This window comes from Schistocerca cancellata, chromosome 10 (assembly GCF_023864275.1).
Source record: "Schistocerca cancellata isolate TAMUIC-IGC-003103 chromosome 10, iqSchCanc2.1, whole genome shotgun sequence".
Taxonomy (NCBI): domain Eukaryota; kingdom Metazoa; phylum Arthropoda; class Insecta; order Orthoptera; family Acrididae; genus Schistocerca; species Schistocerca cancellata.
The window spans coordinates 215,582,390-215,596,907 of record NC_064635.1 but is presented as its reverse complement, the minus strand read 5'-3'; the positions used below and the strand labels follow the sequence as shown (position 1 = coordinate 215,596,907).

The 14,518-nt window shown below is 45.5% G+C and overlaps 1 protein-coding gene across 1 annotated transcript in view; it reads left to right on the top strand.

Annotated features, from left to right (window-relative positions):
- LOC126106275 (uncharacterized) overlaps window positions 1-14,518 on the top strand; it is a 201,897-nt gene that overhangs the window by 34,278 nt on the left and 153,101 nt on the right. The window lies entirely within an intron of this gene.

Below are 14,518 nucleotides of genomic sequence, written 5' to 3'. Positions count from 1 at the left end.
AAACAAAGGAAGTAGGTTACAGTACACTTGTTCGCCCACTGCTTGAATATTGCTCACCAGTGTGGGGTCCGTACCAGGTGGGGTTGATAGAGGAAATAGAGAAGATCCAACGGAGAGCAGCGCGCTTCGTTACAGGATCATTTAGTAATCGCGAAAGCGTTACGGAGATGATAGATAAACTCCAGTGGAAGACTCTGCAGGAGAGACGGTCAGTAGGTCGGTACGGGCTTTTGTTGAAGTTTCGAGAACATACCTTTACCGAGGAGTCAAGCAGTATATTGCTCCCTCTTACGTATATCTCGCGAAGAGACCATGAGGATAAAATCAGAGAGATTAGAGCCCACACCGAGGCATACCGACAATCTTTCTTTCCACGAACAATACGAGACTGGAATAGAAGGGTGAACCGATAGAGGTACTCAAAGTACCCTCCGCCACAAACGGTCAGGTGTTTTGGGAATATGGATGTAGATGTAGATGAAGATGTAGACAACCCAAGCAATGAGGATCATCAGACACCAAGACGCTGTTGAAGAAGCTCTGCCCCTTCAACTAAAGATGATGTGTGACAAATGCAGAAGAAGAGCAGCTGTTAGTAAGTCACCGAAAACGACTTCGAAAAAAAGAACCGGAAGATGAGAAGATTAGAAAAATAGAGAAGTTTAAAAACTCCCTCTGGGGGTGTCGTTGATATTGCGCCAAAGGTTTATGGATTTTTTGATTATGAATTTATTTATTTATTTAGTTTTGTACTTTCAGCATAATTCATTTTACTTATTTTCTTACATTCACCTTTTATTTAAAAAATTAAATTTCTTTTCTTACATTCACGTATTGTGAGAGAAAAATAATTAGGTTATAATAGTTGAACATGGTATTAGAAATATACATTTTTATTAATTTTCTAAGTAATTTTCTATGAAAATATGTGTAGATAAAAGGTATCGGCTCTGAGTAACCTGTGTCCGTCATGGCGTGAGCCAGCATTGCGCCAGTTGTGCTAGGATCGGTACTTTTTAACTAGTCTCATGGAGCTATGCTCTGACTGCGCATGACAATTTTTCGTAATCGGATCTGGTACCAAACGTTTCATATTTGCAAGTAATCAATTTATATCTAAAAAATTAGCAGATGTTTTGTCAGCACGTAGATCATATACATTACAAAAATACAATCTGTTTTTCTTCACTCAGTTTTGAATTGGTAGAAAGACGCCATCAGTAGCGAGCCTCCATCGCAGACAAGACTGTCGGCAAGAGTACCACACAAACTGTCAACTACTCTGACCAACGGACAAGCACGCCCACGATGACGTCACACGCACCTATGAAACGAGGTAGTGTTTCACAGGTAGCCGCACATCTACAATCGTTGTCTACAGAGTCACAGACGGTGCATTATGGCACAGCCAGACTGTGTGGTGGAGGGCCGTAGAAAGAAAGCAAGCGGGACAGTTGCAAAGCCGGCCGGTGTGGCCGAGCGGTTCTAGGCGCTTCAGTCTGGAACCGCGCGACCGCTACGGTCGCAGGTTCGAATCCTGCCTCGGGCACGGATGTGTGTGATTTCGTTAGGTTAGTTAGGTTTAGTAGTTCTAAGTCTAGGGGGCCGATGACCTCAGATGTTAAGTCCCATAGTGCTCAGAGCCATTTGAACCATTTTTTGAACAGTTGCAAACCTATGTGGCCCGATGGCTTAATGTGAATCGTTCTGTTGTTTCTCGGATGTGGCGACAGTTCGTAGAGACCGAAACCGTACCCCGAAGACCAGGGCAGGGCCATCCACGTGTGACGTCAGAAGAGGGGACTGTTGTGTGGCTGTGAGGGCGCTCCATCACCACTTTAGTACCGCATGGCAACTGGCGCGTGAGCTCCCGCCCTCCACTGGACGTGTCGTATCGACGCAAACGTTGTGCCGAAGGCTTCAGCAGAGTGGCCTTTATTGTCAGCGACCTGCTGCACGTCTGTCTCTGACGCGTCTTCACAGATTGGACTAAACTTGCCACATACGGTTGAACAGTCAGCCAATGTCGTTTTTACATACGAGTCCCGATTTAATCTGGAGGGTGATTCTCGATGGATTCACATTTGGAGGGAATGTGGAACACGATTTGGGGACGCAAAGATTGTGGAAAGGACCGATTGCAGGAGGATCCCTAATGGCGTGGGCGCGGATTGTGTTTGCCACTCGAAGACCTCTTCACGAAATTATGTGAGTGAATGGCAAGGTCTAACTGCTGTCAGGAATCGTGACGAGATCTCGGGACATCATTTGCGGCTGCTGCGAGGTGCTGTGGGCCCAGACGTCGTACTGGTGGGCGATAATGCTCGACTTCATAGAGTTTTCTTGGAAACGGAAGATACTGCACGCTGCTCGCTCTCCCAATTTAAACCTGGTAAAAGATGTGTGGGATGCACTATGGAGATGGCTTCGATCGGGTGAGCACCCGCCAACCACTCTCGAAGACTGTGAACAGCTCTGCTGGAAGAGTGGGTGTTGCTGCCTCAACACGAGACTGCTGACATCATTGACAGCGTGCCCCGCTGTTGGCAGGCCTGTACTGCTGCCAGAGGTAGTCACACCCCGTACTGAGCACATTAACCTGTTGTCGGAATCTCGCGGTTCTAGGCGCGCAGTCCGGAACCGCGCGTCTGCTACGGTCGCAGGTTCGAATCCTGCCTCGGGCATGGATGTGTGTGATGTCCTTAGGTTGGTTAGGTTTAAGTAGTTCTAAGTTCTAGGGGACTGATGACCATAGCTGTTAAGTCCCATAGTGCTCAGAGCCATTTTTTTGTTGTTGTCGAAATGTGTGTGCAAATCCACTAGATTGGAAAAAAAACGAACATTTTTGTCTATCATTATGCACGATGCAGATGTTTACGTTCTGTATTGTTTAATTTTTTCTACTTTACTATCGCGTGTTTATTCTGTTTTGTGGAAAAATAAACGTAACGTTGCAAAATGTCCATTTGCTGCTTTAATGTTGGACCTCAGTGTACATAAATGGTCTAGCTGACAGGGTGAGCACCCATCTTCGGTTCTTTGCTGCTGCTGCTGATGATGTGGTTTACGGGAATATGTCGACGTCGAGTGATTGTATTTGGATACAAGGTAGCTTAGACAAAATTTGTAGTCGGTGTACTGTACGGCAGCTGATGTAAATGTGGGAAGATGCAAGTTAGTGCAGATGAGAAGGAGAAACAGTGCTGCCGTCTTCCGGCTGAGTGCTGCTCGACACAGGGACGTCGGTCGAATGTCTGGGCGTAGAGCTGCGAAGTGACGTGCGATGGAACGAACACGTAAGGACTGCCGGAGGGAAGGCAAGTGCTCCACTTCGGCTTACTGGGACGATTTCAGGAGAGTGTAGTTCGTCTTTAAAGGAGACCACTTATAGAACAGCGGTGCGACCCATTCTTGAGCACTGCTCGAGTGTTTAGAATCCGTACCAGGGTGAATTAAAGGCAGACATCGAAGTAAAGCAGAGCCGCGCTGCTAGATTTCTTACTGGAAGCTTCGATCAACACGTGATTATTATGGGAATGCTTCGTGAACTCAAACGGGAATCCTAGGAGGGAAGAGAAAGTTCTTTTCGCGGTGCACTATTGAGAAAGTTTAGACAACCGGAATTTGCAGCTGACTGCAGAACGATTTTGCTGCCCCAAACGTATGAAGGTAATAGAACTTGGAGTTCATATGGAGGCATACATTTACTCGTTATAGCCTCGCTCTATCTGCGAGTGGGACAGGAAAGGAAATGACTGGTAGTGGTAGAGAGCACCCTCCGCCACGCACCGTACGGTGCCTTGCGGAGTACGTATGTAGAGGTAGAAGTAGCAAATATCACTATTTTCATAAACATCTCTCAACTTACTTTGAATGCTATTTTTATCTGCAAAATACTAACTCTAATGAAAAAGTTTGTCTTTCGCTTTTTTGTTAAAAGCATCACTTTCCAAGTAGTGAATTACATTGTCTGTATCTACATCTACATCTACATCTATACTCCGCGAGCCACCTTACGGTGTGTGGCGGAGGGTACTTATTGTACCACTATCTGATCCCCCCTTCCCTGTTCCATTCACGAATTGTGCGTGGGAAGAACGACTACTTGTAAGTCTCCGTATTTGCTCTAATTTCTCGGATCTTTTCGTTGTGATCATTACGCGAGATATATGTGGGCGGTAGTAATATGTTGCCCATCTCTTCTCGGAATGTGCTCTCTCGTAATTTCGATAATAAACCTCTCCGTATTGCGTAACGCCTTTCTTGAAGTGTCCGCCACTGGAGCTTGTTCAGCATCTCCGTAACGCTCTCGCGCTGACTAAATGTCCCCATGACGAATCGCGCTGCTTTTCGCTGGATCATCTCTATCTCTTCTATTAATCCAACCTGGTAAGGGTCCCATACTGATGAGCAATACTCAAGAATCGGACGAACAAGCGTTTTGTAAGCTACTTCTTTCGTCGATGAGTCACATTTTCTTAGAATTCTTCCTATGAATCTCAACCTGGCGCCTGCTTTTCCCACTATTTGTTTTATGTGATCATTCCACTTCAGATCGCTCCGGATAGTAACTCCTAAGTATTTTACGGTCGTTACCGCTTCCAATGATTTACCACCTATGGCATAATCGTACTGGAATGGATTTCTGCCCCTATGTATGCGCATTATATTACATTTATCTACGTTTAGGGAAAGCTGCCAGCTGTCGCACCATGCATTAATCCTCTGCAGGTCTTCCTGGAGTACGTACGAGTCTTCTGATGTTGCTACTTTCTTGTAGACAACCGTGTCATCTGCAAATAGCCTCACGGAGCTACCGATGTTGTCAACTAAGTCATTTATGTATATTGTAAACAATAAAGGTCCTATCACGCTTCCTTGCGGTACTCCCGAAATTACCTCTACATCTGCAGATTTTGAACCGTTAAGAATGACATGTTGAGTTCTTTCTTCTAGGAAATCCTGAATCCAATCACAAACCTGGTCCGATATTCCGTAAGCTCGTATTTTTTTCATTAAACGTAAGTGCGGAACCGTATCAAATGCCTTCCTGAAGTCCAGGAATACGGCATCAATCTGCTCGCCAGTGTCTACGGCACTGTGAATTTCTTGGGCAAATAGGGCGAGCTGAGTTTCACATGATCTCTGTTTGCGGAATCCATGTTGGTTATGATGAAGGAGATTTGTATTATCTAAGAACGTCATAATACGAGAACACAAAACATGTTCCATTATTCTACAACAGATTGACGTAAGCGAAATAGGCCTATAATTATTCGCATCTGATTTATGACCCTTCTTGAAAATGGGAACGACCTGCGCTTTCTTCCAGTCGCTAGGTACTTTACGTTCTTCCAGCGATCTACGATAAATTGCTGATAGAAAGGGGGCAAGTTCTTTAGCATAATCACTGTAGAATCTTAAGGGTATCTCGTCTGGTCCGGATGCTTTTCCGCTACTAAGTGATAGCAGTTGTTTTTCAATTCCGATATCGTTTATTTCAATATTTTCCATTTTGGCGTCCGTGCGACGGCTGAAGTCAGGGACCGTGTTACGATTTTCCGCAGTGAAACAGTTTCGGAACACTGAATTCAGTATTTCTGCCTTTCTTCGGTCGTCCTCTGTTTCGGTGCCATCGTGGTCAACGAGTGACTGAATAGGGGATTTAGATCCGCTTACCGATTTTACATATGACCAAAACTTTTTAGGGTTCTTGTTTAGATTGTTTGCCAATGTTTTATGTTCGAATTCGTTGAATGCTTCTCTCATTGCTCTCTTTACGCTCTTTTTCGCTTCGTTCAGCTTTTCCTTATCAGCTATGATTCGACTACTCTTAAACCTATGATGAAGCTTTCTTTGTTTCCGTAGTACCTTTCGTACATGATTGTTATACCACGGTGGATCTTTCCCCTCGCTTTGGACCTTAGTCGGTACGAACTTATCTAAGGCGTACTGGACGATGTTTCTGAATTTTTTCCATTTTTGTTCCACATCCTCTTCCTCAGAAATGAACGTTTGATGGTGGTCACTCAGATATTCTGCGATTTGTGCCCTATCACTCTTGTTAAGCAAATATATTTTCCTTCCTTTCTTGGCATTTCTTATTACACTTGTAGTCATTGATGCAACCACTGACTTATGATCACTGATACCCTCTTCTACATTCACGGAGTCGAAAAGTTCCGGTCTATTTGTTGCTATGAGGTCTAAAACGTTAGCTTCACGAGTTGGTTCTCTAACTATCTGCTCGAAGTAATTCTCGGACAAGGCAGTCAGGATAATGTCACAAGAGTCTCTGTCCCTGGCTCCAGTTCTGATTGTGTGACTATCCCATTCTATACCTGGTAGATTGAAGTCTCCCCCTATTACAATAGTATGATCACGAAACTTCTTCACGACGTTCTGCAGGTTCTCTCTGAGGCGCTCAACTACTGCGGTTGCTGATGCAGGTGGTCTATAGAAGCATCCGACTATCATATCTGACCCACCTTTGATACTTAGCTTAACCCAGATTATTTCACATTCGCATTCGCTAATAACTTCACTGGATATTATTGAATTCTTTACTGCTATAAATACTCCTCCACCATTGGCGTTTATCCTATCCTTGCGGTATATATTCCATTCTGTGTCTAGGATTTCGTTACTGTTCACTTCCGGTTTTAACCAACTTTCCGTTCCTAATATTATATGCGCACTATTTCCTTCAATAAGAGATACTAATTCAGGAACCTTGCCCTGGATACTCCTGCAGTTTACCAATATTACGTTAACTTTTCCTGTTTTTGGTCTCTGAGGACGGACGTTCTTTATCAACGATGATAATGTCCTCTCTGGTAAGCCGTCAGGTATTTTATCGTTTCGCCCAAGGGGGGGTCCCTCTAACCTAAAAAACCCCCGTGTGCACGCCACACGTACTCTGCTACCCTAGTAGCTGCTTCCGGTGTGTAGTGCACGCCTGACCTGTCTAGGGGGGCCCTACAGTTCTCCACCCAATAACGGAGGTCGATGAATTTGCAACCATTATAGTCGCAGAGTCGTCTGAGCCTCTGGTTTAGACCCTCCACACGGCTCCAAACCAGAGGACCGCGATCGATTCTGGGCACTATGCTGCAGATATTAAGCTCAGCTTGCACTCCGCGTGCGATGCTGGTTGTCTTCACCAAATCAGCCAGCCGCCGGAAGGAACCAAGGATGGCCTCAGAACCCAAGCGGCAGGCGTCATTCGTTCCGACATGTGCTACTATCTGCAGCCGGTCACACCCAGTGCGTTCAATAGCTGCCGGAAGGGCCTCCTCCACATTACGGACGAGACCCCCCGGCAAGCACACCGAGTGCACACTGGCATTCTTCCCCGACCTACCCGCTATTTTCCTGAGGGGCTCCATAACCCGCCTAACGTTCGAGCTCCCTATAACTAATAGGCCCGCCCTCTGTGACTGTCGGGACCTTGCCGGAGAATCGGCCACTGGCCCAACAGGCGAGGCATCCTGTGGTGGCTCGGAAACGATGTCATCACCACTAGGAAGCACCCCGTACCTGTTGGAAAGGGGTAAGGCAGCTGCCACGCGGCCAGATCCCACCTTCGCCTTTCGGCCAGGCACGCGCGAGCCCACCACTGTCCGCCATTCACCCTGGAGTGATGGCTGACCGGTAAGATGCTCACTGCCGGAAGACGCAGCGACATCAGGGGTTCCATGTGATTCCAAGGCCACCGAAGTAGGCATAGGTCTCACCACAGTTGCCCCAACGCCACTACGAGCCGACGCCTGCGCCTCGAGCTCGATGAGCCTAACAGACAAAGCCTCCACCTGCCCCCGAAGAGTGGCCAATTCTCCTTGCGTCCGCTCACAACAACCACAGTCCCTACACATGACTATGTTTACCCTACCCTATACGGTGACAAATTCCCAAGATAATCTTCTGATGAGCTACTCTGATAATCAAGAAACACTCACTGAAATACGAGACGCGAAAACTACGCTAGGTTTTCCCAGAAAAACTATTTAAAAGCTAAGCGCAGCAAATAAGTACAAAAACGCTTTATACAAACAGTACTGTGCTGCTGCCGGTGCTCTCGCTCTGGCTGTCACAAGACAACTGCTGATTCAAGTGACTAGTGGCTAACGGCCGCGAAACAAACAAATGACGGTTTTAGGGCGCTTTCTGTTCTAAACGATCAAGAAAACACTAAGAAATGTAACACGAAAACTACGTAAAGTTTTATCAAGAACTGTTAGTTACTATGCAGAGCAGATAAACACAAATAAAATCCCTTCCTTAGTGGAAGGTCGTAAACAAAATGCAAAATAAACGCTTTATACAAACAGTACTGTGCTGCTGCCGGTGCTCTCGCTCTCGCTGTCACAAGACATAATCTATTGAATATTGTTTCATTTTGGTTTTAGCCAGACCAATACGTGAAGCTGTACATGGATAAACATAAAATAATTTTCTTCATTGTTACAGTACGGTTGATAGGCCTACTGTTGTAGGACAAATTGTATTTTACAATGTGATATGTTAAGTCTAGTTCAACTGCGATAACATTTTCTTGATCACTGGCAAAATAAACTTTTACATATGTAAGCAGAAGTAGAGTTCATAGACTTCTCTAGATGTTTTTTTTTCATTTCTGATAAAGATTTATGATGTTTTGTTTCTAAGTGTTGCTTAACCTGACATAAGCACGAATACACTGTTCCCCTCAACCTCTAACCGAAAGTCCAGCCAACAATCATACTCATAACAAAACATACACACACGTATAGGCCTGCACAGCGCATTCGTGTACAGAAGATCGTTCCACTCAGCTGTTCGCTCCATCCCAAGCAACTGTAGGCGCAATTCGACATAACACGCATTTTCGATTATAGTTAGTTCAAACTCCATGTCAGATTTCCCGTTGACTCATACTTCTGTAATCGTTTTGTCTTCTGCACAGTCGGATTAACCACTTGACGCATTTTTCCGATATTTGTTTTATCCTTTTCACGATTACGTTTTGTAGGTCTACAGGGAGTATTCGGTTTACTAAAGTTGCCTTTGTAAACCGAATAGTCAGTCTTCATTGCACTCAGCGTGCCTTTCATGAAACAAAATGGTGGCACAACGGCTGGACCGCCGAGGCTGGCAGCAGCCACCTCGTAAGGTCACGGGAGGTCGCGTGCGACTCGTGCCGTGACGCAATGAGCATTACTTTGGAGGCCGTCTACTGGTTTTTCTTCCTTCTCTTGTAATAAATAACCCACAGAGAGAGGTTTGCGTCACACGGTTTAGCAGGCTCGTGTACGGCATTTAGTGCTGTAGTTGCAAAAAATATGAAATCAAAGAATTCTCAGTTTTTTTCCAATTGAAACCTTGACATTGACATTCGTCTTGACGTTCGAGGTTAGGCTGCATTCACAAACGAGAACTCGTTTCATGGCTCAGTTACCCAACACACGTTACAAGCAAAATGACTATCAACTTTTGTCGTTTTTAATGATTTATCTGGTAAGCAAGATGTATGAGACAGGTGAAATACCCTCAGACTTCAAGAAGAATATAATAATTCCAACCCCAAAGAAAGCAGCTGTTGACAGATGTGAAAATTACCGAACTATCAGTTTAATAAGTCACAGCTGCAAAATACTAACACGAATTCATTACAGACGAATGGAAAAACTGGTAGACGCCGACCTCGGAGATCAGTTTGGATTCCGTAGAGATAACACGTGAGGCAATACTGACCTTACGACTTATCTTAGAAGAAAGTTTAAGGAAAGGCAAACCTACGTTTCTAGTATTTGTAGACTTAGAGAAAGCTTTAGACAATGTTGACTGGAATACTCTCTTTCAAATTCTAAAGGTGGCAGGGGTAAAATACAGGGAGCGAAAGGCTATTTACAATTTGTACAGAAACCAGATGGCAATTATAAGAGTCGAGGGACATGAAAGGGAAGCAGTGGTTGGGAAGGGAGTGAGACAGGGTTGTAGCCTCTCCCCGATGTTATTCAATCTGTATATTGAGCAAGCAGTGAAGGAAACAAGAGAAAAATTCGCAGTAGGTATTAAAATCCATGGAAATGAAATAAAAACTTTGAGGTTTGCCGATGACATCGTAATTCTGTCAGAGACAGCAAAGGACTTGGAAGAGCTGTTGAACGGAATGGACAGTGTCTTGAAAGGGGGATGTAAGATGAAAATCAACAAAAGCTAAACGAGGATCATGGAATGTAGTCGAATTAAGTCGGGGGATCCAGAGGGAATTAGATTAGGAAATGAGACACTTAAAGCAGTAAAGGAGTTTTGCTATTTGGGGGGCAAAATAACTGATTATGGTCGCCATAGAGAGGATACAAAATGTAGACTGCCAATGGCAAGGAAAGCGTTTCTGAAGAAGAGAAATCTGTTAACATCAAGTACTGATTTAAGTGTCAGGAAGTCGTTTCTGGAAGTATTTGTATGGAGTGTAGCCATGTATGGAAGTGAAACATGGACGACAAATAGTTTGGACAAGAAAAGAATAGTAGCTTTCGAAGTGTGGTGCTATGGAAGGATGCTGAAGATTAGATGGGTAGATCACATAACTAATGAGGCGTTATTGAATAGAAATGGGGAGAAGAGTAGTTTGTGGCACAACTTGACTAGAAGAAGGGACCGGTTGGTAGGACATGTTCTGAGGCATCAAGGAATCACAACTTTAGCATTGGAGGGCAGCGTGGAGGGTAAAAATCGTAGAGGGAGACCAAGAGATGAATACACTAAGCAGATTCAGGCTGTAGGTTGTAGTAAGTACTGGGAGATGAAGAAGGTTGCACAGGATAGGGTAACATGGAGAGCTGCATCAAAGCAGTCTCAGGACTGAAGGCCACAACAACAACAATAAAAATAGAGTCTACAAAGAATCAAACTATGTGAAATAAAGTACTTTCACGTACCTCATTCTTCTCATAAAATAGAGAGAACAGTTGCCGCAATAATATGCAATACTCTGTCCCGTGGCAACCAACATGGATTCTGAAAACATCTATCATGTGAAACACGACACCAACTCTTCTCACATTATATACTGAAAGCTTTGGATCGAGGTAATCAGGTAGAGGCAGTATTTCTTGATTTACGGAAAGCATTTGACTCAGTAACATTCAGAGTGACGATCATTAAACTATATGAAATAAAATCGTCATAACTTCTGAACAGTTTGCGTTAGGACACTGAAACTGCACGGTTGAGCACGGGTATGATGATAATTAGTATGCGCGTGCATGGTTTGGTTTAGCGACGAAACCCACTTTCATTTGAATCGGTTTGTCAATAAGCAAAACTGGCGCATTTAGGGGACTGAGAATCCGCATTTCTTGATGGAGAAGTCTCTTCACCCTCAAAGGTGCGATGTTCCCCGGTGGCGCGGTGACTGCCGAACGGTGCGTGAAGGTAGTCCCCATCATCGAAAGTGACCCTGGTTCCGACAAGACATGGTTCGTGCAAGACGGAGCTGGATTCTGTCGAAGCAGGAGAGTGTTTGATGTCCCGGCGGAGCTCTCTGGGGACCGCATTCTGGCGCGGTCCTCGACTGGCCGCCATATTCTCCGCGTCTCAATACATGCCACTGTTGTTTGTGGGGCTACGTTAAAGACAAGGTGTACAGCAGTAACGCCAGAACCACTGCTGAGCTGAAAACAGCCGTGCAGGAGGTCATCGACAGCGTCGATGTTCAGACACCTCAGCGGGTCCTGCAGAATTTCGCTATTCGTCTGCACCACATCGTGGCCAATGATCGCAGGCACATCGAACATACACTCCTGGAAATGGAAAAAAGAACACATTGACACCGGTGTGTCAGACCCACCATACTTGCTCCGGACACTGCGAGAGGGCTGCACAAGCAATGATCACACGCACGGCACAGCGGACACACCAGGAACCGCGGTGTTGGCCGTCGAATGGCGCTAGCTGCGCAGCATTTGTGCACCGCCGCCGTCAGTGTCAGCCAGGGACGACCGACGCCCGGTCCTCACAGCTTTACTTCTGCCAGGATCTCGTCTCCTACCTTCCAAACTTCGGTAGCTCAGATGGTAGAGCACTTGCCCGCGAAAGGCAAAGGTCCCGAGTTCGAGTCTCGGTCGGGCACACAGTTTTAATCTGCCAGGAAGTTTCATATCAGCGCACACTCCGCTGCAGAGTGAAAATCTCATTCTGGACACATCCCCCAGGCTGTGGTAAGCCATGTCTCCGCAATATCCTTTGTTTCAGGAGTGCTAGTTATGCAAGGATCGCAGGAGAGCTTCTGTAAAGTTTGGAAGGTAGGAGGTGAGGTACTGGCAGAAGTAAAGCTGTGAGTACCGGGCGTGAGTCGTGCTTCGGTAGCTCAGATGGTAGAGCACTTGCCCGCGAAAGGCAAAGGTCCCGAGTTCGAGTCTCGGTCGGGCACACAGTTTTAATCTGCCAGGAAGTTTCATATCAGCGCACACTCCGCTGCAAAGTGAAAATCTCATTCTGGACACATCCCCCAGGCTGTGGTAAGCCATGTCTCCGCAATATCCTTTCTTTCAGGAGTGCTAGTTCTGCAAGGTTCGCAGAAGAGCTTCTGTAAAGTTTGGAAGGTAGGAGACGAGGTACTGGCAGAAGTAAAGCTGTGAGTACCGGGCGTGAGTCGTGCTTCGGTAGCTCAGATGGTAGAGCACTTGCCCGCAAAAGGCAAAGGTCCCGAGTTCGGGTCTCGGTCGGGCACACAGTTTTAATCTGCCAGGAAGTTTCTATTAACAAAGGTTCAGCCGCGCGGGATTAGCCGAGCGGTGTAAGGCGCTGCAGTCATGGACTGTCAAACTGGTCCTGGCGGAGGTTCGAGTCCTCCCTCGGGCATGGGTGTGTGTGTTTGTCCATAGGATTATTTAGGTTAAGTTGTGTGTAAGTTTAGGGACTGATGACCTTGGCAGTTAAGTCCCATAAGATTTCATACACATTTGAACATTTGATTTGAACAAAGTTTCAAGAACTGGCTTTAAATGATAACTCTAGGAATATACTACAATCCCCTACTATCGCTCACATAGGGATCGTGAAGATAGGGTAAGAATAATTACTGCCCGCACGGAGACATTCCAACAATCATTCTTCCTGCCCTCCATACATGAATGGAACGGGATCAAACGTTAATAACTGTTACAGTGGGACGTATCTCTGCCATGCACTTCACAGTTCTTTGCACAGTATCGATATAGACAGATAGATACAGTTACAGTGCTTCATCTGGTACGTTAAATAATGCAGGTACTGTAGCCGATAGCAGTTTCTTATTTTGTGTGTTCATAAAACGGTTTATTACGATGTAGTGAACAAAACTTCACCTTATTTTAGAGATATTCGAAGTATTTCTCGAGGTTACCATGTCTTCGTCAGTTTGCTATGTATTTGCTTTCCTTACAAAGGTATGTTATTGTTTCGGAAATATCTATGAGTGACAAGAAAATCGTAAGTAAACAGCCACGTTTAGCAGGCCCACGCTGCCCCTGTCAGATATGTAGTTATTCGTGGTGTTCCACTGCGCCCGCCGAGACGAAACAAACGGAGTATTGCACTGGATTAATTTCGGACCGCTCTATCGATTTGACATATAAAATTCCACATCTAGAAACATTTTGTTTGCAACGAGACACAATCGAAATTTTTCAGTTGACAGAGGGGGTTGTATGAAACCAGCATTTACAGCGAGGTGACAAAAGTCGTGGGGTAGCGATGCGCACATGTACAGATGGAGGTAGTATAGCGTACAAAAGGTATAAAAGGGAAACGCACTGACGGAACTATCATTTGTACACGAGTGATTCATTTTAAAAGGTTTCCGACGTGATATTGCACAGTGTGGTAATTGGAGCTGGAAGTATGGGACACTCCATTTCGGAAATCATTAGGGAATTCAGTATTCCGAGATCCACAGTGTCCAGAGTGTTTTTTTTTTTCTTTTTGTGTGTGTTTAAGGCGCTCAACTACTAAGGTCATTAGCGCCCAGTCACAAACGTTAGTGCACTAATAGCGTAGAAAAACAGATAAACGCAAGGGGGCAACATCAGAAAGTATTTACAAAGACACAGAGAAACAAAAGAGTTAGATCTTTTTGGACAGGTCAGTCAGTGTAATAAAAACAAAGAACACGAGCAGCTGCAGGAGCGTCACCATTTAAAATTTCCTTTAATGAAGACGGCGGACATAGGACAACACGAGAGTGAATAAAACGGGGACAGGACAATAAAACGTGGCGCACCGTCAATGGATGACCACAGGGGCACTGCGGGGCGGGCTCGCCGGACAACAGGTAGCGGTGGCTAAATCGGCAATGCCCAATCCGCAACCTGGCCAAAGTGTGCCGAGGGTAGCAGAGTTCAGGCGTCACCCCCCACCACTGAGAAGGCAGAGGACGACGGCCTTCACGCAACGACCGACAGCAGCGGCGGCTGCGTAGAGTTGTCACTGCTGACAGACTGGCAAGACCGCGTGAAATAACAGCAGAAATCGACGTACGACTTATGACGAACTT